Genomic DNA, 17157 nt, shown 5'->3' with positions numbered 1-17157 from the left:
GTCCTCAATAGCATCTTGGTAGTTTGCACCTCCCAGTCGCACCAAGGTGACTTTGATGTCATTCCAGTAGACACCAAATGTTGTATCATCAACTGAAGCTTCAGTTGCATGACCGTAAACTGTGTTCCTGTGGAACTTGATGCGAGCAATGTCAGCCTCTGGGGTTACGTCTGTTACCAGAGGAAGGTTATCCCAGCCAGTGGCAGGAGGAACCAGGCTGCAAATATTCCTCAGAAGAAGAACAAGTAGGGTGGTGTCGAAGTCCCTTGATGAAACTGAAGATTTGATGGCAGGATACAGTTTGCCCCATTGTGACGGATTTAGGACTTTCTTCTTTCGAAGTGATTGTAGTTTAGCATGAACTGCAGGATCAGACAAAACTGTGTGAAGGCTTCCAGGTGGACGTACCCTATCAAAGGTCTCCCTTAGAACCTGTGATCCAACATCAACCAGAAGGCGACACAACCGTGCGTAATTGGTTGTTTCTTTAGTGGAAGGAAAGGATGGTGCTGCAGAAGCCATGAAGACAATGTTCTCTAAAAGAAAAAAAAATTGGTTTCACAAGCAATGCAAATGCAAGGTTCTATAGGCAAATGCAAGCACAAATGAAAAGAAAAACATAGCAAAAATTACAATTCAAACTGAAATGCAAATACAAATGGAAGCACAAGGAATGGAGAATTGTCCATATTTTCTTGCACTTCACTTGTGCTTGCATTAATTTGCACTTGCTTCACATCTGAACATTACTAAACACAAATGAAAACACAAACACAAGCAAGCAAAGTAAGACTTGTCTGCCACCTTGGAAAATGCTTAAACTTTGTCTGCGTATCTTACATGTAAGTTCCTTGCCTCCGCATTGTATGTGAAACATCACTTTCATTTGTACTTGCATTTGCGTCGCACTTCTGGCTTGTAAACCGGGCTACAGACCAGAGTTCTCATTTACCCACAGGTGTGCGTAATTTACACACAAAATTCTTAAAGGACGCAAGCTTTTTCGTACCTATGCGTGGGATCGACGCACGCATAGGGCATAGGGCGTCTGATAATTAATTTTATTACCTGATATTACACACGACAGTGTGATTCTGCATAAGCAATCACAAATTACAGAATTCATAATAAAACTCAGCACAATTCTATCGTTGCGTGGGATCAACACACGACAGTCAGGGCTTCTGATAATTTATTACCTGATATTACACACCGGCCAGTGTGATTCTGCATAAGCAATCTCAAATTACAGAATTCATAATAAAACCCAGCACAATTCTATAGATGCGTGGGATCAACACACGACAGTCAAGGCTTCTGATAATTTATTACCTGATATTACACACCGGCCAGTGTGATTCTGCATAAGCAATCTCAAATTACAGAATTCATAATAAAACCCAGCATAATTCTATAGATGCGTGGGATCAACACACGACAGTCGGGGCTTCTGATAATTTATTACCTGATATTACACACCGGCCAGTGTGATTTTGCATAAGCAATCTCAAATTACAGAATTTATAATAAGACCCAGCACAATTCGAAGAAATTACACATTAAATTAATAATTGCTTTATTCAAAACCCTTGCATCAGGAGCGCGGTCAAAAGCACGGTAAGCCTGGCAAAACCTGGCCTGGCCGGGCTTTCCGGCCTTTATGCCACGCTTGCCAGGAAAGCGTGGCCTGGAAAAGCGTGGCAACCATGGCCACGGCCAGGCTTTCATGGCCTCCCTGGCCATTAAAGCCCGGCTTTCCTGGCTATGAAAGTTTTATGCCCCTTTATGCCAGACTTGCCAGGAAAGCGCGGCCCTTGAAAAGTGTGGTATTAGCTCGGCCAAAGCTGGGCTGTCATGCCCCCCTTGGCCACAAAACCTGGCTTTCCTAATTTTAAAAGTTCCATGACCATTTTTTAATAATGGCTTTCCTAATGGGAAACCAATGGTCAGAAGCCCCGCAGACAAAGTCAAAATAGTGGTCAATTAAAATATTAAAAGTCAAGGACTAAGTGTCACATCAAAACTGTAGTTTTAGCAAAGGATATATTCAGGATATATTTTCCAGTTTAATATTTACTAGAAAAGGTTATCTCTATTTAATATTCTCTGTGACTGAATGGGCTGTTATGCTGCATGAAATGCCAATTTAAAATGGGAAATAAATTTTTTGCTTTCTGGGAGTTCCAAGAAATTCTTGGGATTTCTATAGGAGCTAATATTTTCAAATTAAATTTTACTCAACTCGTGTATTCAAATGAATACCAATTTTAAGCCTAATGGATTTCTGTCATTAATTTTTTGGAAATTCTAAACTCAAACACTTAAAATAAAAAAATGAGCATTATTTCACAGCAAAAACATTGCTTACCGAGATTGAGATAACAAATTTTAGACTGCAGAGTCCATTTTGCATTCTCACCAGTATCGCCTGCATCGCAAATGAAGTAAGGAATTCCACCCTTCGAATTCTCGAAAACCTTGGCGGATAAACTGACCACTCAATGTGTGTTCCATTCTCACCATTTATTTCTTTGTAAACCTTGAATACTTCACAAGAATGACATTACAACAAACAGAAAGCTTCGCTTGATTCGTGACTGCACCGCCATTACCATTGAGACCGCAGTTCAACCCTCCAGCGGACTTTTGTTGAGAAACCAATCACGTTACGCAAATCATCCCATGTGACTTCCCACGTGACTATTGTCACGCTGAATCGTTACTTTTGGCGCCCGTTTCGTTTGAATTTATCTCTTGCTGTTGTCGATCGTTCGTGAGAAAATGTTTTGTATTCTAAATTGTTAAAGGAGCCAGTATATGTTATTTCGCTTACAGTATGCATAGAAAACAGGTTTTGCTTTGTAAATGGCGAATAGTGTGCTAAAACTGGTGATTTTTGGACCTGATCGAAGGCCTTGTTTATGGTGGAACGTCATGGCAGTCGAGCAGTCGTTTACAAAGTGCTTTGGTGAGTAATAGTTCAACTAATAGCTTGTGTTTCTCCAATAAAACCGACTGGACTTTAATGGAACCTAAGGCTCGGCATTTACAGGAGCATAACACTTTATTTGAGCGAACTGCACTTTAGCCGTTGGATCATGATGTTTATTGAAATTCTTTCCGCCGTGTGTGTGACGTCCGTTACACAAATTCTTGCTTATAATTTGGCTCAGGAATTGAAATAATCTCCAAACCGTTTAGGTTGCAAATTATAAGACTGTTGTAGATTGTGGATTTTTCACAGTGAATTTCCCAGGGAAATGTTATCCAACATTTGCAAGCTCAGTATAAAACTGTTCATGAAGTTCATGTGCACAGTTAGTAAAATACCGAGAGGTTAATCGGGAATGCATTTAATTTTTTCTACAGGCTTAAAAGAAGAACGAGGAAATATTCAATTCTAAACTGGACAATCTAGAGAGAACTGAACTTTATCATTCATCTCATGCATCAGAAGACAGCTAGCAGCTAAGTCTGTTTCTTCCTAATGTCTGAGTCAGAAACCATAATAGCCACAAGTTTTGAAGTGTTGAATTTATATGCCAATTCAAGGAATATATGTTAAGACATTGTTATGAATGCGCAAAGGAATTTAATGAAAATTAGTGTAAACATCCGAAAAGTGTTGACCGAATAAAAATAAATATATGTTACAATTGAGTCAGAGAGTGTTTGCAAAAAGTTAATTTTCTGAGTTTAAAGCATGCTTATATTGCTTGGCCAGTCTGGCTAAAGCCTGGCTTTCAGGCCATATCCTGACCCCGGTTTCCCTGGTCTGGCCAGGCGGGGCTTGCCCTGTGGCCGCGGCTTCCCCGGATTTTTTATCTCTTGGCTAGCCCGGCCAAAGCCCGGCTTCTGGCCGCGCTCACCCCGGCTTTTAGGCCGGGCTTTGACCCCGGCTTTCCCCGGTCTGGCCGGGTTCCTGATGCAAGGGAAGTTTACCTTGGCCATTACATTATTGGAAGGTGGTCAGTTTATCATGAAAACAATGTAGAAAAAATAAACCTCCACTCTGGAAGTTCCAAAATTATTTTGCATACTCCCAGCCCCTCTTGAAAAACCATATTAATTCCATCACTAAAAAAGTTCTAAAGAACAAATTATTTATGGAAAGAGGAATAGTTAACTGTTTAGTTAATGCTACAGTGCAGTTTCACTTTCACGTCGCCTTACCGCCGAAATACTGTTTAGTATCACTACTGGCATTGCAAACCATTACACCTTCAAAAACGACAACATTGATTAAAAAGCACTGTCTTGCAAAAGCAAAACACTATTTACCTGACAGTAAAGTGCCTTCCTGTGGGAACAAAAAGTAGTTACAGATGCCGGTTACTTCCGCCGCACCTTAGCAGCGGCTAAATACAGGGATGGCACCAACCTGTAATTGGATGATGAAAATAGTATTAAGTCAAAAAGCTTATGCTTGACTCGGAGTGACACTTTTTATTTCACTTGAAGGTTTCGTGAATCGTGTATTGTTTTGTGTATTTATTTTTAGCTTAGACCACTCGTGTTTCTCTTGTATTGTTGTTGAGTTACCGTAATTGCCAAAAGGTTCGACTGAAATTTGTAGAGCTCAGTATTACTATAGAAACGCCATTTGTCGCCTAATGTATTGTAAGTGAGTGAGTATGCCAATATTTTTATGTCAATTATTTCAAGGGGGCAGTAGAACATGAGTACTAATGAGGTGTCTGCTGCTCTTGTCTCTTGTGTTCTGCCTCATTGAACCACCTGTCTGCATGGTAGTCTTTGCGTTGGTTGTGTCAAAAACTTTATAAGCATTTTTAGGGCGCTTGGGATCAATTTGCGCTTTGCACTTGCAATAACTATATTGTAATATTCATGTTTGGATTTTGCAGGAAAGCGAAATTATAAAGGCCTTGGCTTGTGTTAAACTGCCACAGATGACACAAACTTCGCTCTTACACATTTATACATGTATGCAATTTTAATTAACAATAGTTGCTAATTAAAATTATTTGAAAAGTAGTCAGGCGTGACATCTCTAGTGTGCAACACATGAAGATTCGTAAAATAACAGCAGACTTTGTTGAGCTACATCTCTGAAACATCAAGAATTGGGTGGCCAGAATTTGAAGTAAGTTTAATACACATATAATATTTAATTGGGAAGATAATTCCACGAACCACGCTTAATTATGCAAACATCTTGACAGTCTCGTTCTGCATGGCTAAACTATAACTTAAGTTTGTGTGTGTGGGTGTGTGAAAGAATTTGAGTTCTTTTAATATGAATAATTATGCAGTGTGAATCAAATAAATATGCTGCTGCGAAGTTGAGTTCTCCTTATCTCAAAAGGATAAAACAGAAATAAAGGAAAACGTCAAATTATTTCTTAGCCTATCCAAATCCTCGCTGGGAAAGTTCCAAAACGTTTCTGGAAAAAAGAAATCGTAGACTGAAGTGTTCAGTTTACGGTAGAGTGCAGAAAAACTGTCTGGTCGCACTACTGGCGCTGTAAACCATTACATCCTCGTAAAAGCAACAGAGATTAAAAGCCACAGACTAACAAAAGTAAAACACTAATTACCTGACAGTGAAGTGCCTTCCTTTGGGAATAAAACGTAGCTAAAGACGCTTGTTACTTCCGCCACACCTTCGCTGCCGCCATTTTTGTCAACATTGGAACTTAGTCTTCCCCAAAGAGGTAGCCTTCAAAGCTTGCACTGATTGGGCCATTTACACAGGCAACCCAGACTCCTACGCAGGAATACCTGTTTTCGGCCTTGTTAGTGCAGAATGCACTATTGTGATGGTTTGTTGGGGCTGTCGTCCGCTAACCCGCTAGTGCGCTAACGTGTAAACTTTAATAGTCAATTAATTAATTAATATCAATTAATTAATTATTCCTGTGGAGAGGGTTGGAGTGGGAGCACCTGACCATACCCCCCAAGTAAAACTTGAAGCACATCTACGTTACTTTTATATGAGGATCTCCAAGGTATATATTTGTTTCAGTAAAACCTTTGCTCTCCTTGTGGTACTACTCAACGTAATTTACACCAAACGCATGCGCAGATTAGTCTACGTTGTTTTCTGGAACTATCATGAATATCGCTTGTACTGCGTGTTTGCGGTAGGCTGCAGACTTCTTGGCGCCAAGTAAAAACCGCAAATTAATTAAATTAGATTTTGAGACTTTCACAGCGCTTTCGTAATTAGGTATGCAAAAACTTGCACCGGGATTTTCGGCGTGAACACCTGACAACCAGGAAACAAATATCCTAGCTGTACTGCGTTTTAAAAAACCTGTCGAAAAATATATTTTTTGATTAGATTTGTTTCTTTAGTTTTTGAGAATCGTCTTTCGTGCAGTCTAAACCGTAACTTAATTAAATTAAACAAATGTCATCGATGCCGCCGTAAAACAAACAAAAAACAAAAGTTTCATGTTATCTGAAATTGAAGAAGCAGAGACCGATACAACGTAGAATGAGAGAGTTAGTCTTGTACTATATTTCGGCTGGCCAAACCAGCCTTCTTCAGGTACAATGAAGTTTACATTGGCTATGTTTAAATTTATATGGTGATAATGATATCTTACGAAATACCGGAAATACGTAAAACTAAATACAGGAAATATGTAAACAGTGTGCTAGTATAAAACAAAAAATTTAAAATATGCTAAGCTTAAAAAATGACAACATATTTTAAATTTTTTGTTTTATACTAGCACACTGTTTACATATTTCCTGTATTTAGTTTTACGTATTTCCGGTATTTCGTAAGATATCATTATCACCATATAAATTTAAACATAGCCAATGTAAACTTCATTGTACCTGAAGAAGGCTGGTTTGGCCAGCCGAAATATAGTACAAGACTAACTCTCTCATTCTACGTTGTATCGGTCTCTGCTTCTTCAATTTCAGTTTTCTATGTGTCAAACCGATTAGATCACTCAGTTGATCCAACGTATACCGGTAGGAGATCGTACACGGTTTGCTTGCTTGAACTTTTAATATTCATGTTATCGCATTTTCAAGGAAGACAAAAGTATTTTGTTACAAACGAACAAAAGTGTCGTGTTACGGTTGCAAAGATTAGCGTAAGGAACACCTGTGAAAGTAGCCTGTGAACAGTTTTTTCCGAAAGTAAAATAAAGCAAATAAACACGAACATATATAAAACATCATACTTTCAATTGTTCCATATTGCATTCTGCACTTACCAAATCATCGAGATTTTTTTACTTAACAGTCTTTGAAGAAAGTTAGCAAAATTCGGGTAATACGGGTTCTCAGACAACCAACACTACAACTCAGTAAAACGGGTAATAGATCAAAGTAATCTCGAATGGAAATATAACTGCACTACTCCCCTCCTTGACTCTTCTGCGATTGAAACATTACTTCTGGCCTCCCGGGGGGGGGGGGGTACTCCCATGTTAAAGAGACGGGAATGATTGTCGGAAATGTTGAAATGAACCCCTAAAAGAGACCAATCTGGGCGTGGCTCAAGCTATTTTAGAACTCTAAAAGGTACCAAAATTCTGAAAAAAGAAGTTATATTTGTATTTTTTTTTCGTGTGTAACCCTAAACGAGACCCTGACGGCTAAAAACTATTGCCATTTTCCCCAGAACACCCTAAGCGAGAACCAAAGTCCGAAATTTACATTCTAAGCGAGACGACGAGCATCCTCGTCCCTTTCATATCGGAGTCCCCCCCCCCCGGGTCTGACCTCCATCTGGTATCTAGAGCCGCATTTTGATGAGGGACATTCTTTGTAGGATTTCTTTACCGTGATTACAAACATTTGTTCGTAATCTCAAACTTTGCTCCGAATCTCAAACGGATTTACTGTATAATTTTTTATTCAGCATCATATCATTTTTTTAACATTTATACATTTATATAGCGATTATAATTCTATTTGTACACTTTTAGACCAACTATTTTTTGAATTAATGTAGTATTAGATTTTTATATTACTATTGATATTTAACACAGTTTTTAATATTATTAATTGTCACATTTTTGTATTTTTTAATCATGAGTCCCCAAATTAGTAAGGGATTCTTCCCTAGCTATGTGGTTTTGACACTAATAAAGTTTTCATTCATCCATTCATTTCGAAGTTAGCCTGCGTAGCTGGCGGGTTTGTTGCTTGTTTGTGCACGCTTTAATTTTTAAACCCCAACAAAACCGCCAGCTACGTAGGCTAAACGGATAGAGTTTTCCACTCTGGAGAGATTAAGGTCGTTTTCCCCTTTGTTATAACTCTGACATTAGCTCTAGCGATTCCATCTGTCCCTGTTACAGTCAACTCTCGCCTTGCGGACACCTCGCTATTACGGGCAGGAGATGAAGTCCCGGCGAATAAGAATTACTGAAAATAAATCTCGCTACTACGGACTTTCTCTTTAACGGACACCCGGGGGGGGGGGGGTACTCCCATAAATTTTGGATAGGTGTGTGCCGCCAAGGTTCTTAAACCCTGACCCTATTTAAGGATAAAGAAAGCGAAAATTGATACCCTTTTAAAGGCCCTAAACCAAAAAATGACACCCTATTCAAGGGGAGGAGAAGCGTTCCATGACGACCCAAATAACGGCTAACTGCGCACGGCAAGACACAAATCTCTATAAAATCGCTTTACTAATAACTGAACAGAAAATTCAGTTTTAAAATACCTTTTTTGGTTTAGCTGGGCATTTATTTTAGCTTATAGAATTTAGGTACCCTATCTAAGGATCACACCGGGAACTCATTGCCAAAAGGAGCAAAAATGATACCCTATTTAAGGACCGAACCCTATCGGGCGGCACATACCTATATAGGCCACATATGGGAGTACCCCCCCCCCCCCCCCGGGAACGGACACTAAATGATGGTCCCGAAGGTGTCCGTTATAAAGGAGTTGACTGTACTAGGCCTTCCACCACTCCCATTTTCCAATCCACCCTTTTCTTTTCTTTCTCGTCTGTTGCATCTACATCTTCCACTTGATCGTTTTCTTTTTCTGACTAACATTTATAAAATTTGCGCAGATCTAACAAAGATACTTCTTCCTCCACCGTTTTAAAAATTGACTCAACCTAGTGCTGAGGTACTTAAATCTTGCAGGCTTCTAAATTTAACATATCATCTTATCTGGCTGAACGAACTCGCCTGGTGATGTTTTGATCCGTGTGCAGATCAATTGCGGATGGTGTCAGCACTTCTTTTGAACGCCCCTAGCCAGGCTAGCCTGAGTATCAGCCTACCTAAGTATCCTGCCTTCCCCATCTCGTTTGAAAAGGTTTTATACTACTCAGACTAGAACGCTCCTGATGAGTGACTTAAAATGTCTTTCCCTGGTCACGCAACAAGTCACGGGAGGGAAAGGAGGAGGGGGGGGGGGGGGGTAGGTCTGTAGCCCCCCAAACAAAAATTTGGTAAAAGGGTCTGCCCAGACAAGAACGCTCCTAACGAGTAACTTAAAATGTCTTTTCCTGGTCACGCAACAAGTCACGGGAGGGAAAGTAGGAGGGGGGAAGGTCAGTAGCCCCCCAAACAAAAATTTGGTAAAAGGGTTCTGCCCAGACAAGAACGCTCCTGACGAGTGACTTAAAATGTCTTTTCCTGGTCACGCAACAAGTCACGGGAGGGAAAGTAGGAGGGGGGGGGGAAGGTCTGTAGCCCCCCAAACAAAAATTTGGTAAAAGGGTTCTGCCCAGACAAGAACGCTCCTGACGAGTGACTTAAAATGTCTTTTCCTGGTCACGCAACAAGTCACGGGAGGGAAAGTAGGAGGGGGGAAGGTCAGTAGCCCCCCAAACAAAAATTTGATAAAAGGGTTCTGCCCAGACAAGAACGCTCCTGACGAGTGACTTAAAATGTCTTTTCCTGGTCACGCAACAAGTCACGGGAGGGAAAGTAGGAGGGGGGAAGGTCAGTAGCCCCCCAAACAAAAATTTGTAAAGGGTTCTGCCCCCCCCGCCCCCCCCCCCAAAAAAATATATATATATATTTTAGTGCCAGAAGTACCAGTAGTTGGTTTATCAATGCACAAATCTACTAACAATGGGATCGTGTATGGCTGGATTGCATAACGTAAGGGTTAAACTCTTCTCCCCAAAACGCCGGCTCCTAGGAGAGGTCCGCGGCATCATTTTCCGTATATTTTCTCCCCTTTAACTTTAAAGAACAACCTAAAAAGCACTATGAAACAGGAATCAGAAAAACCCGTGTGTAGCGCATGTATATATGACAAAAAATAAAACAAACCTATTGGGCTGAAATACAACCATGAAACAGGATCGTCTAAATAGCCTAGTTATGTATTGTCACAAATCTATTTTGTTACTGAGAAATCCAGCTTCTAAAGGCAATTTCTCTTAAAATCGCTCCATCGTTTTCTTGCGATTGGGGCGATATAAGAACATTACACTTTCGATCGCTAACGTCTGCAGCGATTGGGGCGATCACGATCGCTTGGATCGCCCATGTTCATAGTTAATGGCAGAGGTCATTATTTAAGCCTGGTCTTCACTAGCGACGCAAACACAAGCACATGGATAACAGCTCTTATTTCACCGTAAAAACGGCTTCGACTGAAGCAAAAGCACAAGCGCATTGCTTTTTGATGCTTGTGCTTGTGCTTGCGGCCAGCACAAGCACAAGGATCAAAACCTGTCCTTTTTGCATGATCGCTCTTGTGCTTGCGCTTGTGCTTGCGTCACTAGTGAGAACCGGCTTAAGGATGCACACGCACGACTCAAAATGTGAAAGAATGGTATTTATTTCGTTCTATATACGACAAAACCTTGGGAAGCTTCTACAAAAACCACGGTAAATGGAAACGAAAAATCAGGCGATAGCAACCTCAAAAGCGATCAATTATTACATGATCACCTCAAATTAACTAATAATCTGAATACTACAGTTTGTAAAGTAAACTACTAAAAGTTTTAGCTATCGAACGGCTTTAGCGAAAGAACACAACCAGCGCGAACAACAAGCTTGCAATCGTGTTAAACAGGACTGGAGCAAGAGTTGAGACTCCAGCGACAACAGTGGTCGTATGCGTGGGCTTCACGGTAGTGGTGAGATCGTCATCCTCATCCCACCCGGGTGCAGCATATCCTAGTGTATTTCGCTGATCCACCATCCATTTACGAAGTGGCTCGAAATAGGCAGTCAGTGCTCCAACGTCCAGTGTTTTACTTCCGGTCAGCTTCTCGAGGGCCTCGGGCCAAGGTTTGCTCTTACCCATCTTCAACATATCGCTACAAGACAAAATGGTATTATTGATCATTATTTCTTCTGCTTTTATATGTTTAAAACGCAATTTTAGGCATGAAATACCCGCTGTTGCAAATGACAATGTTTGTAATTATAAATTTGCATTTCTCTTCGCTTTCTGAGCTTCGGGAGTAGAAATTTACTCGGTTCTGTCTTTTCCTTTCAGCACGGGCTTTGGCGCTAATGACACGTAATTTTGTGCATGGGAATGTTAAGCAATAGACCATATTTGTATTCTCGGTATTGGACTGGAACTAGCTTGCAATATATAGAGACCAATGCCGGTAATCTTTTCAAATGCAAAAGACATGAAGCTCTTTTTAATGATATCCCCCGTAATAAACCTCCATTGCAAGCTAGTTCCAGTCCAATGCCGAGAATACGAATATGCTCTATTCACTAAGCCATTTCAGATGCGCCTTTTATCTATGTTTTAAATCTAGTTTTGTGCACCACTCGGCTTTCATAAAGTTTGCATTGCAAGAAAATGAACGCATGACATGTTGTTCATCAGGTTCCGTTTTCACTAGGAAGTGAAACAGTACCTCGGAAATGGCCTGACGTGTATATGACACGTGATCTAGCGGAAACTGCACGTGCGAAACGTGATCCAATGCCGAGTCTGACACGTGATACAGTGGGGTGGGTGACATGTGATTCCGATGTTCGTCTTTAGAGTTTAATCGGCTCCAAATGAATACTACAAAGTTTCTTTTATTTGACATTCTTTGCACATTGGGAGAGGAGACACAACTAGCTGTGATTCTGATACAGTCAACTCTCTCTAAGACGGACACCGTCGGGACCGGCCCCAACTGTCCGTCTTATAGAGGTGTCCGCCTTATAGAGGGTCGAGGTAACGTGACACCAGAAATGTTGAGACGATAAAGCTAAACGGCTATGCACAACGAATACACGTCTGTTTTAGTCGCTTACGTTAGCAAAACCTATAAAGTGGAACAAAAATAATATCAGAGATTCGACTTTGTGATACTGTAAGTAGAAAACTAAATCTACAAGTTTAAGCAGAGAAGTAATGCGTTTTAGCGGATTGTTTTTGGTAAATTTGGTATTCTAAAGGCGCTGACCTGCTATGCTATATGTCGATAACAAGTTTCGACGTATTATTCACGAAAAAATAACTTTTAGTGCCTGTCCGTTGGCGGTTTCAAAGTGTCCGTTGTCCGTATTAGAGAGGTGTTCGTCTTACAGAGAGTTTTCTTACAGTAAAATGACTAAAAAATGGCAGGGACCATAACCAGGTGTCCGTCTTATGGAGGTGTCCGTCTTATAGAGGTGTCCGTTAAGAAAGAGTTGACTGTAGTTGCGTGCAGTGTGACGTTACTTAGCTTTTCAGGTTATAGTATTGACCACAAATATGGTAGCCAATACGCGTCAACGAACACAGCTTAAGAGCTTTAATATTGCAATTCTTTGGGCGTTTTTAATAAAACAATAATTCCACTCGCGCTTGTTGGATATGAGATCGTTATAGCCAACTCGGCGCAACGCGCCTCGTTGGCAATCTCCCATCTCATATTCAACGCGCGCTCGTAGAATATTCAATTGTTGCTCTTTTGGTCATTTGCTAAATAGTTTAAATAGTTCCCCCAAATATTGTTATTCATTGTCTTGGTCCTTTAGGGACTGGTCAATACGTGCTGGGGGTGGGTTGGAGCAATTGGAAAAGTGGCGGCTTGAGAGAGCCCACCAAGAGCGATGCTATGATCACAAGGCATCTAGGGGGTCCGAGGGCATTTTATACCATATTATAATGGTTAATTGTTTTCTTCACCCTATGCACTTGTATCTAAAAATAACTCTTTTTGTGAAAAAGTCGTTTCACAGACACAGTATAGAAGTTACAAGTTCCAGGTAATGGCGGTTTCGCTTGCGCGCGCTTGTCGCGCGCCTTTACCCACAACAAAACCACCAGCTACGCAAGACCACGCAAGCTTGTTCTTACTAATTTTCGCGCCTTTGAAGAGTTCAAAATAATCGCGAAATCTAATACGCGCGAAAATTACTTTGCACGAAATTAAAACACAAGAAATAAATACCTTATTAAAAATCAAACAATAAAAATTCTCACATGCATGTTTGAAACTGCAACTATCTTCGCCCTTCCTCTGCTTACTGTTTTCTTCAGCATCTAAATTGACCAAAACCTCTTTAGTTCAGTCACCAGAGGTTCCGTTTGCAGGCTCCTTGTAGTTACATTGAGCTAAACCTGTGTCTATTTCAGTACACTATAGTTCCTTTTATGCACCAGTCAATTCCACGAGCCACACTAGCTCTGTTCGCGGATTTTTTACCGCCCTCCCTTTTGGGAGCCTGCTCATCATAGGCTTGAAAGAACTTTATCAAACTTGCGCGGTGGGATTCGCAGTCTGATATTAGTTTGGATTGGCCAGGCGTTATTTCCTCAGCAGACTTCTCTTTGTAAGACAAATGATATTTCAAGCTGAAATTCAATAGGCCTTATCACAGTTTTTGACGCCATCTTGACGAGTAGGCAAAGCGTGTATAAATTACAGTGTTTGTATGGGAATCTGACGGCAAATATTTTTTAGAAAAATTGAATTCTGGACAACTCGTGAATTGTAAAGTTAAGATAGAAGGCAAACGTCTTTATTCGCCGAGTTTGAAGGATGTAGCTGGGCTAAAAAGCGTTCAGTTACGTTTTAAATTCCCCATACATTTGTCTATAATGATAATTCTTCCCGCGAACCGACACACAAACACTGTAATTTCTACCCGCTTTGTCTACTCGTCAAGATGTCGTCGAAAACCGTAATAAGGTCTATTACACATCCTCGAGAGACTCCAAGGGAGGGGTCTATCTTTCCTTGTTTCCAACAAAAAAATAAAACAAAAATCGTTTCTTGTGCTTCCGTGTTCCCTAAATGTATGTTTATGATTTTGGTGTTCCCTGTTCCTTAAGATATGTGCTTGTTCCCGTGTTCCCAATTTTACTTATTTTTTTCCACATTCCCAAAAAGTTAATGGCTATATTTCCTTGTTCCCCGAAACCCCTGGGAGAGCCTCATCCTCTTGAGAAACCGCGAGCACTGAGTCGCTTGCTGAAAGATTTAACATTGGATTAACCGTACGGACATTGTCTTAGATAAGCCTCTTTCTACTCTCTCTTCCACCTTTTCCCCCTATAAATGGCAAAGCAAACAATTCCAGTCTTCATCCGTTTCCAAAACTTTTATTTACAAAATGTAACAAAATTCAGTGTTGCCCTATTTTTCATTGTTAAATTACAACGAGCGGTGCATTTTAAAGTTTCTTACTAACAAACGTCATTATCTAACGCTAATCTATATATTTTTTACAATTCTTTATCAACCCGGCTTATACTTATTTACAAAAAATTCCCATTGAATAGAAAACGTTTTCTTTTATAAATTATATTATGTTCATTACGTACATGTGGATTGTACTGATCTTTCTACGCTTTCTTACAACTACAGTCAACTCTCGCCTTGCGGACACCCCGCTATTGCGGACACTCGCTTTACGGACAAAATCCAGATCCCCGGCGAATAAGGTTTGACTGAAAATCACTCCCGCTATTACGGACTCCCACTATAACGGACCCTCAACGACGCCCCGAGCGTTTCCGCTTTAACGAGAGTTGACTGAATTAGATATCGAGTTTAAAACCTGGTCTGTGCTGTTGAACAAGAGTTCTAAGAGATTCTTTACTTTCCTCACTGATATTATTTTTCAACAGGTTTAGTGAGGCCAGTTTACAATTTGAATGTTTAAGTGCTTTGCATAGACTGGTAATACCGGTATCAGTGATTTGATTATGACTCAGAGAAAGTGTGGTTACTTTACAGCTTGAATGCTGTAATGCTTCACACAACCTGGCAACATCGGTATCAGTGATCTCATTATAAATCAGATTAAGTGTGGTTACCTTACAGCTTGAATGCTGTAATGCTTTACACAACCTAGCAACACGCAACACCGGTATCAGTGATCTGATTATGACTTAGATTAAGTGCGGTTACTTTACAGCTTGAATGCTGTAATGCTTCACACAATATGGTAACACCGGTATCAGTGATCTGATTATGACTCAGATTAAATGTGGTTACCTTACAGCTTGAATGCTGTAATGCTTCACACAAACCTGGTAACACCGGTATCAGTGATCTGATTATGACTTAGATTAAGTGTGGTTACTTTACAGCTTGAATGCTGTAATGCTTCACACAACCTGGCAACACCGGTATCAGTGATATGATTATGACTCAGCTGTAAAGCTTCACACAACCGGGCAACACCGGTATCAGTGATCTCATTACCACACAGATATAGTGTGGTTACTTTACAGCTTGGATGCTGTTAAGCTTCACACAACCTGGCAACACCGGTATCAGTGATCTGATTACCACTCAGATATAGTGCGGTTACTTTACAGCTTGGATGCTGTAAAGCTTCACACAACCTGGCAACACCGGTATCAGTGATCTCATTACCACACAGATATAGTGTGGTTACTTTACAGCTTGGATGCTGTAAAGCTTCACACAACCTGGCAACACCGGTATCAGTGATCTGATTACCACTCAGATATAGTGCGGTTACTTTACAGCTTGAATGTTGTAATGCTTCACACAACCTGGTAACACCGGTATCGGTGATCTGGTTATTTCTCAGATCAGTGTGGTTACTTTACAGCTTGAATGCTGTAATGCTTCACACAGCGGCCTAATAATAACGGTATCACTGAAATGACCATAATCCAGCTGTAGTTCCAGTTCGGTAATGGCACAGTGTTTTTTCTCCAGTGATTCACAGATTCGTTTTACTCCAGGCAGTGTTAGAGCTGACTGGCAGATTTTCAAACTGTTTACATGAAAGGACTGTTCAGAACGTTCATGTTGTGCTGTAGTAGCTTCCTCTTCATTCAGTTCACTAACTACATCTAACAATCAAAGGCGCTTTGTTAGCTAACACGTGAATGAGAATACTAAATGTATTGGTGTAGAGCTATGAAATGATTCTGTCTTTTTGTGAGCGGCATGTTAGTATAGAAGTTGTTTGAAGGGAGATATGATCACGTTGGTTCCTTGTGTTTACAGCGGACGCGGGTAATCCATTCAAAAGCCTTCGTTATATAACACTAATTTCTACCATAGAGTGTAAGCTTGCTTACGCGTTGTGTAGTGGTAAAGCGTTGGCCCTCCAGTCCAGCGGCCCAGGTTCGATTCTCAGCGGGGACGATAAATTTTTTTTTACGACAATCTATTTTACAATTTTATACGACGTCTTTTTTTTCTTTCTCCTTTTTTTATGAATCTATTTAAGATGCAAATCAAGTACTATACAGTATATTATTAAAAGGCAACAAAATTCGTCAGTTTGGCGAGCTTTTTTACGATAAATTATTTACGTATCATGACTATCGATTATCATACAATACACTTGGAACTATAAAACATTCAGAGACTGCTAAAATTGGACTTTATTCACACAATTGTCCTGAAATCAACCTTTTTATACCCAACACAGTCGCAGTCCACAGTTCGTGCCTGGAAAATCTAATAAATTCCATCAAAACACGGAATATCAGTTCAGTGCTTCGAAGATTTTCATATTTTCTCTAAGATTATTTCTTCTATTTTTCATGTGAAATTCTTAAGAGCTATAAATCGAGCCATTCGAAGAAGCTTTTATACATACAAGCTATTAAACTTTGAACCTATGGTATCGGTCAGCGGGCTAAGAACAACACAAAGAACCCTATATGCTAATTTTCAGCCCAAATGATCTGTTCGCCAAAGTGGTCAAGCGGTTAGGGGTTTGGTCTTCAAAACCATAGTTGATGTTAGGAGTCGCCGGTTCAAACCTCAGAAGTGTGAAACAAAAAGTTTCTTTTTTT

General features: G+C 40.3%; 1 long non-coding RNA gene and 2 pseudogenes across 3 annotated transcripts in view; 1 reads left to right on the top strand and 2 right to left on the bottom strand.

The window, feature by feature from the left end:
• The window catches only part of LOC144663687 (uncharacterized), a 46857-nt pseudogene that overhangs the window by 4919 nt on the left and 24781 nt on the right, over positions 1 to 17157 (bottom strand). The window lies entirely within an intron of this gene.
• LOC144663798 (uncharacterized) lies at positions 2621 to 3660 on the top strand. Its single transcript, XR_013572666.1, has 2 exons — positions 2621 to 2968; positions 3370 to 3660. It is a non-coding gene; the product is annotated as an uncharacterized LOC144663798 (long non-coding RNA).
• LOC144663277 (uncharacterized) lies at positions 14460 to 16204 on the bottom strand (annotated as a pseudogene). Its single transcript, XR_013572594.1, has 2 exons — positions 14904 to 16204; positions 14460 to 14728 (listed from the first exon to the last, which is right to left on the bottom strand). The product of XR_013572594.1 is annotated as an uncharacterized LOC144663277 (transcript).

Source organism: Oculina patagonica, chromosome 8 (genome assembly GCF_052425735.1).
Source record: "Oculina patagonica isolate OP01 chromosome 8, crgOcupat, whole genome shotgun sequence".
Lineage (NCBI taxonomy): Eukaryota > Metazoa > Cnidaria > Anthozoa > Scleractinia > Oculinidae > Oculina > Oculina patagonica.
This window is presented reverse-complemented; position numbering and strand designations above follow the sequence as displayed.